This window comes from Protopterus annectens, chromosome 1.part1 (genome assembly GCF_019279795.1).
Source record: "Protopterus annectens isolate FY-2018-M chromosome 1.part1, PAN1.0, whole genome shotgun sequence".
In the NCBI taxonomy this organism is placed as follows: domain Eukaryota; kingdom Metazoa; phylum Chordata; order Ceratodontiformes; family Protopteridae; genus Protopterus; species Protopterus annectens.
The window spans coordinates 1,283,808,465-1,283,825,827 of NC_056726.1; the positions used below are offsets into that span (position 1 = coordinate 1,283,808,465).

Below are 17,363 nucleotides of genomic sequence, written 5' to 3' on the forward strand. Positions count from 1 at the left end.
TGGAAAATGTTATAAGGTTTAGGTAACTGTGTTACATTACTGTCTATATTTAACTAGTACTTTGGGGTAACTTTATTTTAATGAACTACACCTTACTGAAATTCAAGCTACTGATCATAACATCCCAGGGCTACAGATACTCAGGTACAAAAACTACCCAAAATTAGTGTTAGAAAAAGTATAAAATAACTCTTTTTCTGGTGGGGGCATGCCTTCTGTACCTTCACATGTGTATGGGGTCACTGTACTTTCCACAGTCCCACTACAAAATAGTCTGACTTCAATATTACACAGCCTTAAGAAATGATACTTAAGTATTTCATTTGTAGCTTTAGACTTTGAACAATTACGTAGCAAGCTTGTGGGGGTGTAGGGATGTTTACTCCCTGCAATACATTTCTCAGAAGTGGTATAGAGGTGTCTTCCAATTTGTTGTGTACTCAATACCTGGAGTGTTTTACTGCTGTCAGTAAAGTGCATGGAATACATGAGTGCATGACACATTGTATTTCAATATGCTGTGATTTCAGAAGACTGGGTGCACTGACTTTGTGGTTGTTTGTCCAGATGTTCATTCATTATTCATTCTTTCTTTTCCTGATATCCAATTAATCCATTTCTGGGTTATTGGGAATCTGGAATCTCTCCCAGCAGTCAATGGAAGCAAGGCAAAGAAACTAATGCTGGATAGGATGCCAGTCTGTCATGGATTATACACACGGACATGCATAGGTTCATAGGTTCATAGGTTCATACTAGGCTATCTGCCCGAGGGCATTTACAAGCCTAGCCCATCGTTTTGTGGCTTAGGCCACCCCTTTAGTATGGGGAACTATACCCATTATTTTTCTGTGCCTCTGTCGAGCAGTGACACTGAGGTAATCCCTGGGGTATATCTGCGATCTCCCATCCATTGGTCAAGATTTCTCTTGAACAAGGCCAGCGAGGTGCTCTGCCTCACATGTACCGGGATTTTGTTCCACAGCATAGGGAGTCTTTGGGTGATGAATCTATCCCTCCAGCACGTCCTATTAATAGCCGTGTCAAGGTTTAAGTCTCCGCCCTTGTGGCTCTGATGGATCTAGATTTTTGAGGTGAAGCATATTCATCAAATCTGGGTTTGACATGGCCTTGTATGTTAGGCAAAGGTCACCTCTGAGCAAGCGGTGCGACTGAATAGAGCTGGAGTTCTTTCAGTCGGGCAGCATAGGACAGATTTTTGAGACCCTTTATCCTTTTGGTGAGGAACTTTTGTGGCCTCTCCAGCTGCTGCAAGTGTCGGGTCAGATACATTCGAATGGGGCATTGTACTCAATCATTGGTCTGATGAGTGATGAGTAAAGGGAGACTATGACCTCCCTTGATCTAGATGAGAATCCCTTCATGATAAGGTGGGCAATGTAGAAGGTCTTCCTAACTACTTTAGCTACATGGGTGTCGAATGACAGACTACTATCAACCTGGGTCCCCAGGTCCCTGATAACTTCTTCTGTGCTCAGTGGATTGCCACCTATTTGGTAGCTAGGGTAACCTTGTTTTTCCCGAAGGGTATGACTATGCATTTTTTGGTATTTAACTTTAGGCCGTGGCTCTGGCACCAGTTATCCGTTTCTGTGAGACCCTTCTGAAGGATATCTGTGTCAGATGTGTTTTCTACTATGGCGCCCAGTTTGCAGTCATCTGCAAACTTTGTCAGCCATAACCCTCCTGTGTTTGCTTGTACTTCGGAAAAGTAGATGCCAAACAAGAGTGGGCCCAGGACTGAGCCCTGTGGGACACCACTTGTGACAGGCTTTGAGTCTGACATGGCGCCAGCAGCTCTGACCCTGTGGGTTCTGTCACTCAGCCAGTTTGCGACCCATCTTATGATGTATGGGTTGACATTTAAGCTGATGAGTTTTTCAATGATACCCGAATGGGGTATTGTATCGAAGGCCTTAGCCAGATCGAGGTAGGCTGTATGGACTGCCTTTCCCTCATCAATGGCTTTGGTGACTGTTTGAAAAAGTCAACCAAGTTTAAAAGGCATGATCTGCCTTTGACAAAGCCAAACTGGGTTGGATCCAAAGTCTGCAAATTCCCTATGTCTTTATTTATGAGGTCCATTATGATCCTCTCCATGGCTTTGCAGATAAGGCTTGTCAAGCTAATGGGCGGTAATTTCCAGGGTCGGTGGAGGCACCGCCTTTGTGAAGTGGTACCACAGTTGCAGTGCGCCACTCCTGGAGTGCGTATCCAGAGGTAAGACTTTGATTAAACAGCTGTCCTAGCTGTGGGTTTAATTCCTCATTGAGTTCATGGAGCACACAGCCGGGGACACCATCAGGTCCCATGGATGCTGTGTTTTTGCTTTGGAGAGAGCAGTTCTCACTTGGGCTGGAGATGTTTGGGGGCTGCAATCGTTTGGTATAGATATCTCTCCTTTTGGGGGAGGGGAGAAGTTTGCGCTGAACCTGTCAGCCAGTATGTTGGCAATGTCTGTAGGATCAGTAATCTTCACATCATTTTGAACTAGCTCTGAGCATATCTGGGAGTTTCCTCCCAGGTTTCTAACATAGCTAAAGAAGGCCTTATGATTGTCTTTTGAGTCTTTAGCTATTTTTCTCTCGAAATTTGCTTTGGATGATTTTATGAGAGCTCTTAGTTTTTACTTATAGTGATCAAGGGTGTCTTACCTTTTAAGGATTTTGCTCTATCTTGTAGTAGCTTCCTCCTTTTGTTGTAGAGTTTGTTTATGGCTGGGGTCCACCAGACTGGATGCTTGCCTTTGGTACAAAGAGTCTTTGTTTTGCTTGGGATTGCCTTATCCATTCAGTCCTGCAGTTGGTTGTAGAAGGCAGTTGTAAGTGATCCAGCGGCTTGAGTACTGTTTTCCGCCCGCTCGGGGCCTTAAAGGAGACCACACTAGTCTTTAGAAGTGTGAAGTCGGCTTTTGAGAAGTTCTTTACTGTGGTCTTTTTATTTCAGGTGGGGTGGGATGAGGACCTCCAGCGAGATTAGTTTGTGGTCTGATCTCACCAGTGAGGGGTACACCTCCGGTGTTGAACATTGTGCTCCCATGTTCGTGATGATGAGATCAAGTATGTTATCTCCTCTTGTGGGGATGGTGACTAGTTGTTCCATGGCATTTGAGTTTATGAATTCCAGGAACTTTTGGGCTAGGGTGTTTGGGCTTGAGTAGTGTTCCCAGTCTATATTAGGGTAATTGAAGTCACCTAGTATGATGGTGTTTGGTGATACATTTATCCCCTCTAGTGTTTTCAGGAAGGCCATGTGAGGTTCCTGAGTTTGTGAGGGTGGCCTGTAACATGCTACAATTTGCAGAGCAGTCTTGCCTATGGTTAATTGCACCTGGATGGTCTCCGATGCATCGTCGTTGCCACCAGTCTTGAGGTGTGGGTGTCCTTGATGAATATGGATACCCCCTCCTTTCTTGGTATTGTCCAGATTTTGGGGCCGGAACGCATGATATGAGGTAAAACCTGATAGCGCGGGGTGCTCTCAGGAGCCTTGAACCAGGTTTCTGTCACAGCACAGACATCGATGTTCTCCATACTGAGAAGGGCCTCGAGTGCGTGCATTTTGAGATTTAGACTTCTGGCATTGAGCAGCATTACCCTTAGTTTTTTCCTTTTTGTGTTCTAGGGTGGTAGGTTTAGAATTTGAGCCTTGCCTAAAAAGGCACTATGGGGGTGGCAAGAGCCTTTGCCAATATCCGGAATCCCAGGGGTGACAGGTGCAAGCCGTCCCTTGAAGCAGCGTGGCTTGTCCAGCATGTCATCCCAGGCAGACAGACACTGGATCCCCTTTGAATGACACCAGTGTTTAAGCCAATTGTTAAAGCTGATCATCTTATCTCTGTATTGTGGCATCATTCTTGGTGAAGGTAGGATACTGCTCAAGGTCAGGGTCATACCTGTCTGGGCTACATAATCAGAGAGCTCCTCAATGTCTCTTTTCATGTAGTCCAAGGAGGTACGTCTCAGGTCGTTTACACCAGCGTGGACAATGACTGAATCATATTTGTACCTGCTGTTGAGAGACCTGAGTGCTTGCGTTATGTGGCGGATTCTAGCGCCCGACAGGCAGCTTACTGTGACCTTCTCCTTACTCAGTCTGGTGAGCGGGACATCAGTGTGTCTGACTATGGAGTCACCAATGACTAGTGTGTCTGGCATTGTGTTTGGCCTTAAGGGCTGTGACTGTTTGACACTCTGACTGTGAGGTCTATGTGTTGCAGGTGTTGTGTTCTGAAGTGGTGGTTGTTTGGGTGTCTGCTTTGGTGGCCTCTGCTGTTTTGGTAGATTTTTGATCAGAGCCTCGAGTATGTCTTTGTGTGTTTATGTGTATGATTTGAGGTTGTAATGGTAATATGTGAGACTGGGTCTATAGTGTGTGTGGTAACCTTCTCCTCCTGACTGGTCTTGCCAGTCCTATGTTGAAGAGCTCAGCCTCCAGTTTGGCCGTGTAGTTGCATCTCTCGCATGTATTTGTGTTTTGTGGGAGGAGGAGAGGGTTGTCTGTGTACATGAGGCAATTGTAACATTGCCTCAATATTCCCAGGTTCACCAGCTGAGCAGGAGAGGACACTAGCAACTGATCCCTCGACATGCTAGAAGGAATAGACAAAAAACTTTGAAAAAGATACGGGGGGACGTGGGTGACCGAGAAATGGGGGGTTGCCTTTTGGGGTACTATCTATGACAAGAGTGCCGTATCAAGGTAATAAGTACTGTAGGAGCAAGTGCTACGTTTAACAGATAGAGAATAGTCTACTTGGAGTCAAGTAGAGATGATCTTTTTAATTATAGGATACGCTGATTAGATCAGTAGTATAGTTCGAGGAAGGTAGTTTTAAGGGAAAATTTGAAGAGTGGACTTTAGGTAGCCCGAATAGTTTAAATCTGCTTAACCGGGCTAAATCGGGCTAAATCGGGCTAGAGCGTGCGTTATAGCAGGGGGCTGGAAAAGACAGGAAATGACCCAAATTGGCCAACAAACCACAAGTCACTGCCCTAAACCACTCCTCCGAGGACAAATGAAGGAGTTATGGAAATGACCCCTAGTGGCCAATAAAACTACAGTTTCAAGTCAGTAACCACCTCTCCGGGGCAGGGAAGCTGCTCAATGTTAGTCACTCCCACTGATAAACACAGAGACCCTCCTTCAGCCCAAGCAAAAATGGCCTCACAGAAACTTTCAAACAGTTCAGGAACAGCAAGCCTGTAACTGAACTTTTAACTCTCAGAAAAGTGGGAAAAAAGCAAGATTTTTTTTTGTTTTTGTTTTTACAGAGATAGCAGAGGTTCACAAGTAATATCAAGTTATAACAGTGCAGTAAATGACCCCACACAAGAGTGCTAGGTCAAGGACAGAAAATATGCAAGTTTTAAGAAAAAACGATTTAAAATTAAGTGCAAACAGGAAATTCAGCAAACAGCTTTTGGTTGTGCTCTAAATACAGCTACTAATACAGAAATCAAGTTTAACAAGCCAGAAAATGCTCAAGCTAGGCAGCTATGCAGAAAAACTTAGCAAATAAACAGAGAAAAAATACTTAAAATCTCAAAAGTGGCTCCCTTCTTCTCTCAGCGTTTTTTCCTCTTGGAGGGTGCTTCACCAACAGCCAACAAGCCTGAAAAGACGCTCAAACCACGAGGCAACTCGCGCGCACACACACACACACACACACACACACACACACACACACACACACACACACACACACACACACACACACACACACACAGCAATGGGAAGTTGGTAGAATTGACATTTCACCTGTAGCATGTCTTTGGGGTATGGGAAGAAACTGGAACACCCAATAAAAATGCTAATGAGCACAGCCAGGACATGCAGACTCTGCACAGAAAGCACCACTGCAGAGAAGAAAAGTGGAGAAACAAGCATTGTGAGGCAGCAGTTTGGATAAGATGAAATATTTTTTTTCTTACATTGGTATACAAAATAAAATGCACTTGAATTATGTCCTGCCTTGCATTCACACATCAAGATGGCTATGTACTCATTTGCATATGCATTGTAGCCTACATTTATGCACCATCATCCAATGTGTTGTGTGAACTTTTATCTGAACTTATTGCTGCTTGCTATGTATGTTTGGTGTGTATGTCAGTAGTAAGCATTCCACACTGTGCTTCTAAATCCTGCCCACGTGCTGTGTACATAAACACGGAGGGCTTATCATTAAATGCGTTATTAGTACCAGTGCCAGTCAGGAACAGATACAACTGGGGGTGTAACTGCATGAATGTCAGTACTCATTCAGTACTATATAGGCCCATTTCTTGGTACACACACCTTTCATTTTCTTTTCATGACATCCATATTTGGAAATGCACATATGAAACTGTGAACACTAAACTGAAGAAAGTATATAATTTTCATGCAAACATTAAAATCATAAGAGGACCTCATAGTACTCAGGATTATGTTTAGCTCAAGGTGTGATTATTCATATTTGTCCTGCTTTACCTCCCCCCTCACCATCTCTCCCAGCCTCCGACAACACTTGGATTACTTTTTTCTTGTGTTTACATGCCTTGTTTTAATTTGAACAACAAGACTGTCCAAAACTGAACTGAAATAATTGAATTAAGCTAGGAGTCTAGGGCCATTAGCTACGAGGTTCTAGATACTCTGAAATGCATTTTAAAGCTTTTTTCCAACCTTTTGAGCCAAAGATGACCTAAACAAAAAGTAGTGACTAAGGAAAAATATTAGTCTTACTTTTTTTAAGGAAGGAATAAGTTAGTTCAAGGCTTACTGTTCAAAACAAACAAAACTGATATTTCTCAATAAACTAAAAAGAAAAAATGCTCATGAGGAAGCATAAAGTATAACTGGAAATAGTGCCTGCCTCTCTACCCCCCAAAACATTCTAGAAACTTCATTTGCACCACCCTGATATTAGATTAGGACTAAAATGAAAGAAAAACGGCCATAATCATATATTTCAATCTGTTACTGTCATGCATACATACAAAATATCTCATCACTCTTGGTCCAAAAAGAGAACCATCTTCTGGGCATACCACTCAACTGTCCACAATTTTGCATAATGCCTCTGATTTTGCCTCATTTATTTTTGCCCTGTCCCTGGAGCTTTTCTCTCTGGTCCTCTACTGAAAATGGGCTCCTGGCCCAGTTAGACATTCCTTGTAAACAAATATAAAATAAATAAATAAATGAATGAATATTTCTTTTACTTTCTGGTAAATCACTAAGGATTATAGTCAGTCAGTTGTGTGCCAGATATTAGAGTTTAATATTTCTAATTGTTTTAGAATATATCTGCTGGTGTAAAACCCTTTGTTCTATTAACATTTAAGTAAATTAGAGTACTATTTCAACATTTTCCCTAATTTTGGTCTTTGTCCCCCCATTATTTTTGGTTTTGCCCAGAAATCTTGAGAAAAGAAGTTGAGAGATGTGCTTCTGTGCACCCCTCTAATGACATACGGAGGTAAAAGTAATTGGATGAAATGGCACTGTAACATATTTCACCTTTACAATGTCAGACATATATACTCGTCATGCTTCTTTACCCCACACCCAAAGGATGGCCACATGTATACATGTCATTTATAGTGTAAAATATATTAATCACAGAAATGTAGTCTTGTATATTGTTCCTAAATAGCACACTACTTACAAACAAGAAAGCTGATTGTGAGGATGGTTAAAGAAATAATGAGACAAATAAAGACTACATTGTCCCCACCCCACATGTACACTATCACAACCTTCTGCGCGTACCTCTGAGTATAGACAGTTTTAGACTAAGTGTGGCCTTGGGCAGAGGTTTGAAGATGGGATACCAAACTTACGTGTCAAAATTCTCTTATATAGCTGTGGATGAGGGGGTCACTAAATCCCAAGAAGGTCTGAGGGTCTAGATGCTTTGTGATACATGTTCTGCATTATTTTTGAAAGATAATTAGTTGATATTGTTTTAGTATCTCTCTTGTATCCCTGAGAGTTATGTATGGACCTGCCAATATTTTGTGTCCCCACAGACAAAAAGTGGTGGTATTATTTTTACACACACACACACACACACACACACACACACACACACACACACACACACACACACACACACACACACACACACACGCCAGTTATAGACACTTGAATTATAGTATACATCTCAGATTTTGTTTGCAATGAACTGAATTAATAAATACCTAAATAACGGCCAAGAAATATATTGTTGGAATGATACAGTGCAAACCATTGCAACACCTTCTGCCCGGTGCCCGCCCAACTTCTTATCTTAGGAATCATGTACAAACACAAGACCACTGAAATATTTTAAATATGGATTGTCGGAAGTTTCTAGAATAACAGGTTTTGCATTTGAAAGCATTTTCAGTTTCAAACATTTTGTCCTTCTGAAAATGCTTGCATTTGCAAGCATTTTCAGAAGGACACAAAGTCTGAAACTCAAACATCTGTAATTATGTAGTGGCTACAATGCACATAAATTTGCCCAAACACCACAAATTTTACAAGAAACAGACTAAAGCAGAAGGCAATATTGAGGATAGTTGAGAACAAAGCCCTGATAAAAAATACATGCATGTGTGCACATGACACATACATTCACTGACTCACTCAAGGCCAGCAGTTGCAACCAATGGTATGATGATGTACATATCAGATATCTGACTGAGATGATATGAAATTAATAAATACATAAAGAATGGGCCAAAATAATATTTCCGTATGCTACTCTCAGAAGATTACATGTTAACCCACTGCAATCCTCCTCTGCCTGTTCAACCTCCAAGCACAATAATCAGGGACAAAGACAAACTAATTGAGGGAAAAAGGCCCAAAAATAGGAGCAGATTTAAATGTTATTCTTAGAGTGCCTAGAATAACAGGCTTTTCATGTATTTTTAAAGACTATGAGGTGTTCAATTCAAATATAGTGTCACTTTTTAAAGATTGCAGTACTAGAAGAGACCAAAAATATAAGGTTAAATTATAGAAATTATGCAAAATCAGGGGTTGATGAAAGGTATGAAAAATTAGTTGACAAGTTGGCTTTTTTACAGAGTAGCATGAATGCTTGTCATTCTACCTCATTGTCACTCTGAAGACTTGTGTCATAAACTTCCTCTTATATTCAACAAATCCTCCAATACTGACTTCCAAGATGGGTGCACATAGATCAACAGCTTAATTTTGGGTGTCCTAGTGTGAAAACACACACTGATAAAAAGGAGTGCCACTGAAACTGTTTTTTGGGCAAAGTTTAGTTGCTAGCTAATAAGTAGACTGCATGGATGCCAGGAAAGAAGAAGTTTGGAGAACCTGAAAGAAAATCAACCTGAAAAGGTGAAGAGAAAATACTTTCTTGGAAGGATTCTTCAGCTGTTCAGCAAAAAACAGTCTAAGCTTCAGCTTTGGTTCAAGAGATGGGTTCCAGTAATTTAGAGGAAAAAATAAATCAAATGTACTCAAAGATGAATAAAATAAATGAAACACTGAAGGAATATATCAACTCAACTGACAAAAAGGCTGGAAAAATAGAACAAACTTTAACTCGCTAGTCAGATGAACTGATAATACTGCAAATATCATAGGGTGAAATGAAAAAAAAGCTTGCTGAGTATGAGGCTTCTCAAGAAGAGGTGTTTCAAAAAAAATAGTAGAATTAGAAGACAGAGCACATAGATGAAAAAATTAGATTTTCTGCTCTACCAGAGAAACTGGAAGGAACAGACTGCATTAATTTTATGAAAGCACAGATAAGCAACTGTACTAGTATTCCACAGCAGGATTTATTAATTGAAAGGGCACATGGAGTGTATGTTCCAAATCTGGCCATGAGAAAGCAGCCAAGACCTATATTTGTAAAGATGCAATCATGTCAGCAGAAAGAGTTGATCCTAAAAACAAATGTGGCAGAAGGTTAAAGTATTACAGACTGGGGACAGCAGTGTGTTTCTGGAAAATGATTATGCACTATACACTTGGCAGAAGAGAAACAAATTTATTCCAGCAATCAGGGAATTTTGAGAGGCTGGTGTGAGATTTAAGCCACTGCATCTGTCTGCCATTAGAGTACTTTTTCCTGGAGAAACAAAGACATTTTGATGCAGAACAGGATAAGGAGGAAATAAAATAGTTTATTCAAAAAAATGGGCCAGCACATAGAAGGGGACTCTGCTTCTCATTCTTCTGATAGTAAAGTTCTTAGAGTGACTTTGCCAATAAAATATTTTCCAATGTTCCAAAGAAAAATGCTTGAGTGACAGGAGTACCCTGGACTTGAACTAGAGTATAGTGTTGGGAGATAGAGATGATCAGGAAGAACACCAGCAACACTGAAATTAGGGCAGAAATGTGAGATTACAAAGAATTTATCACATTTATGAAAGACTAGACTGTTGTGTATTTTGTTAAACTTTTGGGTAGACTGTAAAGGCATTGTGCCTTTAAGATTTAGAAAGACATTGAAAGAAAAAAAGAAGTAATTGTAAGTAAAACAATTTTATTCTTACTAGTATTTGTATAAAACATTTTACAACATAAATTGCACGTTATATTGTGAAGCAGTTCTCTGTACTGCACAGTCAGGGGTATTTTAGATGTCCATAGGGTAGTCTTTTCAGTTACTGTTACAAGAAATATACATTTTACATTATAAACAAGAAAAGAAAGGCTGAACAGAAACAAGTTTAAGATGACATAATGCTGTAATCAGGGTTGCTGCGGTGGAGTCGATTGAGTGTAAAAGTGAGCTGATTATATTATGTGTAGAACTTGAATGTCTAGATTAATGTCCCTGGCTTAAGCTATGAACAAGTTTTTTTTTTTCAAGAAAATTGGCTTAAAATAAGACAAAATGATGAGAGCCATGAAAAATGCCATTTTTTTCATCTACAGACATATTAAATTTTTATTAGTAAATGTTCTCAGTGACAGGCAGTTAGCCAAATTGTGTACATTCTGATCCGAGGGAAATTAACAAAAATTCATTTACGCATTTGCAAACTGTTAGCTTTTTTTTTCATTGCTGACTACTTTTATATGGAATCAAGCTGTCTGCAGGTTGAAGCAATTAATCCTTAGAGTTATGAGCATTTTTTTCCTGATGGAAATGCAACACTTAAGGTACAATGACAAGCCATTCAATAAAAAATAAAGTTTGAAATTATGGAAATAAATAAGAGATAGTAGCCTTAATAATTTCATGCATTTAATAGAACAGTGCACAGTTTAGTTTTATTTGGGGATAGCCAGTGCACTTTTTATTAGAGCTAAAAGTTAATGCTTTCTGACAACATACAAGCTATTTTTCACATTAGGAAAGGGCACAGATATAAGTAAAGAACAGACAGTAAACTGTGTAAGTGTGAACACTGGCTGTAACATGTACTTTACCAGGGGTAACCTTAATTTTAGATTAGGTTATGCCTATGAGCGCATCTGTCAGTTTGGTGCAATTGTCCCTACCAAGAAGGTTAAACTTTATTTGTTAAAAATGTACATAGGTTTGTGTGTTTTGTCTAAGCTGATGGGGGGATGTTTTGAAACTATTTAGTTTTTTTGTTTGTTTGAGGATTTTCATTAAAACAATAAGTATTAAGAAATAAGAAGAAAAAACTATACAGAAGATCAGCCTGCCAAACATTAATGTGTACATGTAAGACTAAAGATGGAAATACAAATTCAAAAAAATTGTCATATGTAATAAGTGGGAACAATAGCTTCTCCCATTAGCATCTTGGAATGTAAATAGTCTTACAGGTATAGAGAAAAAGGAAATAGTATTGAATTATATTAAGAAATGCAGAGTGCAAACAGCAATGCTGCAGGAAACACATTTTGAAAGATATAAGCATGTGAGCTTGACAAAAAAAAAAAGATTTCAGGATGGATATTCAGCAGAATATCAGGGACAAAGGAAAAGAGTAATAGTAATAATAATACTGATTGCTAGGGGGCTCCAATGGTGACAGAAGAGGAAAATAGACAATTATGATACATCTGTGGTAGTAAGCGTTTATTGGCAAGGGAGGAGAATTATGCTGGCATGTATTTATATTCCACCAAAAACAAATTATGACGCTTAAAGAAATTTTGGGAGAAATAATCAGCTATCAGCAGGGAATATTACTTATAGGTGGGGACTGGAAGTTGATTTGCAACAGTAAGGATACATCAGGGAGACCTAGAAGAGAAAATATAACAAAAGAGAATAGATTTTTAAATACATTTATGAAAATATTTGGTATGGAAGGCATAAACCAAAGAACGCTGTGCAAAGCCACAGAGGAAGAACCAACAATATGTTTCTAAATGAATACTAAAAAAGTAATACAGAAATATTTTTTTTGTAAAAACAAAGCTAAGTGCTTTCATCCATTAATATCACTCTTGGCCTTCATCATTGGTTCTTCCTCTGTGACTTTGAATAGCATTCTTTGGTTTTTGGATTTGTCACTCTGCCTGTGGATTTTGCTGGGTTTGAGTATGGAAGACATGACTTCAGTAGTAGGAACTTGGGACAAATTTTACATATTATTCTTCACTGTACAGAACCTGGACTACACTGGATAGAAGTTTTATCAAGCAGAATCTTTTACACTTAATTGAAAGCTGTGATACAAATGGCATCCATGGATGTGAAAATTTAAGTTATTATGAAAGACTAAAATATCTGAACTTGTACAGTGTCTCTTATACATATCTAAAAGGATATATTATTTGGGTATATAGGGCATTTAGAGATGACTCTCTCTCTCTCTGGGAATGATTGGAGTTATCAAAAAGTAGTAGAGAATCATCAGACAGCCTATGTGGAAGGTTATATAGGAATGAGAAGTGTACCAACTGGTTTTCTGAGAGAGCAGCTGATGCATGGAACAGACTACCAAATTACATTAAAGCAAGTACAGGTTTAGATATTTTTAAGAACAGACTGGGCACTTATTATGGAAACAAGTGTATTGGCAGGCTAGAATGGCATTAATGGCCGTGCTTTAAATATTTGTATGTATGTATGTATGTATCCAATAACTATTCCAGATCATGCACTGATAAAAAATAAGATAAAAATGCAGTGTAATGAAGTAAAAATGAGATACTGGTTCTCTCCCAGCTATGTGTTAAAAAGAGGAATTTAAGAAGTGTGTACTGGAACTTGTTAGAGAGTTATTAAGGAAGATAAACACGTCTTCAAAAAGAATTGCTATTATGTGGGCTAAAATGAAAATGGAGTTTAAAATTAGGTATAGAAAAGAGAAAGAGATATGGTTAAGAAGTAATAGGAATTATACAGAGGGTCTGATAAAGGTTAAAGTATTGCAGAATAAGTGGAATCGTACAGAACAAGAAGAACTGCAGAATCATAAACATAAAATACAGGAATATTTGGATAATATGCATGAGTTTAGAAAGTTTCTTTTAAGGAACTATTTTGTTAACAACTCCACTCTTTAGCACAGCAACATAGGAAACATAAAGTAGACAGGATTGTCACCAAATTTAGGTAGCCTATGACAGGAAAAATAACCAGAGATCCTTTAGAGGTATTAGAGATATTTTGGAATTTTTAACAGGATTTGTATAAAGCAGAGGAATGTGGAAACCAAGAAAGACCACATACTGAACTATTTATGGAAGACTTAATTAGGCCAAGATTAGAAAAAAAGAGGTTCAAAAACTAACAGGTAAGTTAGGAGGAGATGAGATGACAATGGCGATGTATACTCAGTCTGCAGAGAAGACTTCAGGGGCAAGAGCAGACCATATTCCTGCGGAAGTTTGCAAGTTAGGAAGGAAGAAAGTGATAAAGATCTGGAAGATTTTGTTTAATAGTATTTTAAATGGATGGGAATTACTAAGATCTTAGAAGAAAGTGATGGTGGCTGATCCAAAGAGGGTAAAGACCTGTCAGACTCAGCCTCATATAGACTCATTTCAATTTTAAACTATGATTATAAAACATTTATGTCTATACTAATTAAAAGAATGACAAATGTGTTTCCAACATTGACAGATATGAATCAGTGTGGTTTTGTGGAGGGGAGGCAAGCATTTCATAACATTAATAGAACAATGAAGGTCCAGAAGGAAGCAGTATGTTAGAAAATACTGCTGCTGTTATTGTTGGGTCTTGATGCAGAGAAAACATTCAACAGAGTAAGCTCAGATTTTAATGAGTAAGACAATGGCAACATTTGTATTCCCTGTTACAATGTTGTTGTTGTCTTTCGGCTTTTCCCGGTTAAGGGTCGCCACAGTGGAACTCCGGTCCGCTAATGATTGGCAGTAGATTTTCACAAACGCCAAGATGCCAGCTCGACATTCAACCTTCAATGAAGGCACGCCCATTTACACATGTCTTTTGAAAGCCCACCCAACTGCAGAGAGGACATGCAGACTCCACACAGAAGGCACTCCCCGCACACCAACTGAGAATCGAACGGGAGAACCTCTTGCTGTGAGGCAACAATGCTACTGCTGCACCACCATGGAATTCCCTGTTACAATAATAAAGTTAATTAGGAGGACGTATATAAGACTGGAGGCAAGAATTAAAGTGGGAGGGTTCCTCTCCAATAAGTTGTGTTGGAACAGAAGAACCAGGCAGGGGTTTCCTCTTTTCCTCTTTGTTATTTGCTTTACATTTATAGCCATTGATAAAGAAAATAATTGACTCTGAAATTCAAGGATATAAATGGTATGATGATCAAGAAACATTGACTTTATTTGCAGATGATATTATTTTGTATTTTATAAATTTGGTAAAGGACATTTTGGTATTGTGGAACATTTTTGAGACAGTGTCAAGTCTTCCCAGGATATAAATTAGGTACCCACTCATGACTTTGTTCAGCAATAGCCATATTTCTGAGAACATGTAAGTATTTAGGAGTATGGATTTAAAACGCTTCTTTTGTAGCAGTTAAGGATATTTGGGAAGAGAATCAACAAAATATAATAAAAAAACTGAGAAATTGGAAGCTCTTGTTTATGGCTATGGATAGTAAGATACAATCAGTGAAAATGTTTTTAGTTACTTTAGTTTTATATACAGATCTGGCATATTTTTAACAACCAGAGTAATAGTTGTGGACAATAATTACTAAAGATTTGAAGGCAGTTGTCCAGGAGGGAGAGAGGGCAAGAGTTAAGTGAGATAAGTTCATCTTTATAATAGAACAAGGTGGTTTAGGATTATGTAATTTGAAGAGGTATTTTATATATATATATATATATATATATATATATATATATATATATATATATATATATAGCAATAAGTTATACTTCAAAGTAGAAAGTGATGATGGTGAAGCGAGGTGAGAGGTGGTTCATTAAGGAGGAAATGTGATTTTGGGTGCAGATCCTTAAAGAGAAAAGTAACTACCATACAGAATATTATATTCATAAAGTTGCAGAAAGTATTCTAGGAACTAAGCTAACACAGGAACAGAGAAAGGAAATTTTGCTAGTAGGGATGACTGCAAGTAGGGGTACAGAAAATATGCAAGATGGGGCAGGAATTTACTGAAGAAAACTGGCAAAGTACCAAAGTATTGGGAGCAAATAACTAGATAGGGGAATGTAATAGAGTGAGATGAGACTGCAGGTTAGAGACTGTTTTCCCAAATTCATATCAGAGTATAAGCAAAGAGGAAAGGATAGGGTAGCCTCAAGTAAAGGACCTACCCTAATAGAGTTTTCAATCAAATGTAGAACAGAAGCTGATGTTAAAAAAGCGATAATTAGTAGGGCATATAAAATATTGCATGATAATTATAAAAATCCATCAGTGGAGTTTAGAAACGATTTGGAAGAGTGACTGGATAAGCAATTTACAAGGGAACAATTGGTGGACATATGTATGGATCCCAGATATGCGCAGAATCCAGAAGGTTTGAGAGTTTTTCTTGGAAGTGTTTGTTTACGTATTTTTACACCCAAGGCTGTCTTTCATTAATTTTCCTCAGATAAATCTAGTAGGTGTGATGGGGAAGAAAGAGGTAAACTGAGAAAATGTTTTTGGGAGTGTAATGAGTTTTCAGAAGTAAAAAAAAAAATTCCTACAGAGTTCTCATCAGAATTGTTGGAGGAAAAAATAAAACTAAGGAAATTATTTTTTTGAGCTGGGACACAGCATCTATATTTGCCTAGACATAGTATGGCCTTCTCAAATTTAATTCTATTAGCTGCAAAAAAGGCAGTTACTAGAAAATGGAAATCAAAATCTAAACTAACTGTTTGAAGTATTGAATATTGTAAAGGAGATAAAATAACTGAAACAGGGATCCTTGGAAAAGGGAAGGAGCAAATTACATAAAATAAATAGAATTTGTGGGTTCAGGAGGAGGAGTGAAGTTTAGGGAAGACAGGAATTGAGTGATATATAAAAACCTCAGCTTTGGCCGGCTAACAACTTGTTATATTCAACTGGACGTATAAGAGAATTTAAGTACCTTTATCTGCTTTTTTTTTCAAAAAAATACAGTATTTAAATTGATTTTAACTGTGTGGAAAGAATATTTAGCTGAACTGGAACTTTTCACTTTGCTCTTCAGTGTGGAAGAAATATTAACTGAACTGGTAGTTAGTCAGTGTTTGCTGAATTTTGTTATTTGCTAGTAATTACAGGTGTGGGGGTAGTCACATTCTTTGATTTCCTGTCCTTGCCTATTTAAGTGGTACAGTGTGAAATATTTTCTGCTTAAAAACCTCAGCTTTGGCCGGCTAACAACTTGTTATATTCAACTGGACGTATAAGAGAATTTAAGTACCTTTATCTGCTTTTTTTCAAATATACAGTATTTAAATTGATTTTAACTGTGTGGAAAGAATATTTAGCTGAACTGGAACTTTTCACTCTGCTCTTCAGTGTGGAAGAAATATTAACTGAACTGGTAGTTAGTCAGTGTTTGCTGAATTTTGTTATTTGCTAGTAATTACAGGTGTGGGGGTAGTCACATTCTTTGATTTCCTGTCCTTGCCTATTTAAGTGGTACAGTGTGAAATATTTTCTGCTTCAAAACCTCAGCTTTGGCCGGCTAACAACTTGTTATATTCAACTGGACGTATAAGAGAATTTAAGTACCTTTATCTGCTTTTTCTTCAAAAAAATACAGTATTTAAATTGATTTTAACTGTGTGGAAAGAATATTTAGCTGAACTGGAACTTTTCACTCTGCTCTTCAGTTTGTCCCACCCACCCTCCCTGTTTTTGTTTTGGTGTTAATCTTAGTGGCCTTGCAGCTGCCCGCCCCTCTTGTAAATTTGTGTTTGGATACTCCTTCTGGGCCCATCTCATTTGCTCACTCAACTGAGTGCAGTGAGATCATATT

General features: G+C 38.4%; 1 protein-coding gene across 1 annotated transcript in view; it reads right to left on the reverse strand.

Moving 5' to 3' along the window:
* LOC122810003 (germ cell-specific gene 1-like protein) overlaps window positions 1–17,363 on the reverse strand; it is a 236,366-nt gene that overhangs the window by 47,925 nt on the left and 171,078 nt on the right. The gene's annotated exons all lie outside the window — the stretch shown is intronic.